Here is a 471-nt window from a genome sequence, read left to right on the forward strand (position 1 = left end):
TACATATATATATATGTACATATATATATACATATATATATACATACATATATATATACATATATATATATATATATATATATATATATATATATATATATATATATTCAGGTTTTTCAAGTTTGTATAAGTTATGGGTTTTATCTGCAGAAAAGGGTATTGTCTTATCAGTGTTTAACACTTTAAAAATTTGTCAAAATAAAAGCATATTTTAAAAAATCAGGTCACGGAGATATGTGGTCGTCAGCTATATTTACCTCAAAGATAAGATCAGCCCTTATTTTGATCTAATTATGAGTTCTGAAGTTGCCATTTCCGTTTAATCGAGAGGTCAAGACCTCCTTGCAAAGTCAGGTGCCTCTTCAATCAATGAAAAAAAATTACGTGATACTTAAAATGAACTACTTTGATTGATTTGTTTGCTATGGGAATCGTATATATAAGGCAACGAAGATCATAAATTTTGTGATA

Source organism: Euprymna scolopes, chromosome 14 (assembly GCF_053919585.1).
Source record: "Euprymna scolopes isolate OS-2025 chromosome 14, ASM5391958v1, whole genome shotgun sequence".
Taxonomy (NCBI): Eukaryota; Metazoa; Mollusca; class Cephalopoda; order Sepiida; family Sepiolidae; genus Euprymna; species Euprymna scolopes.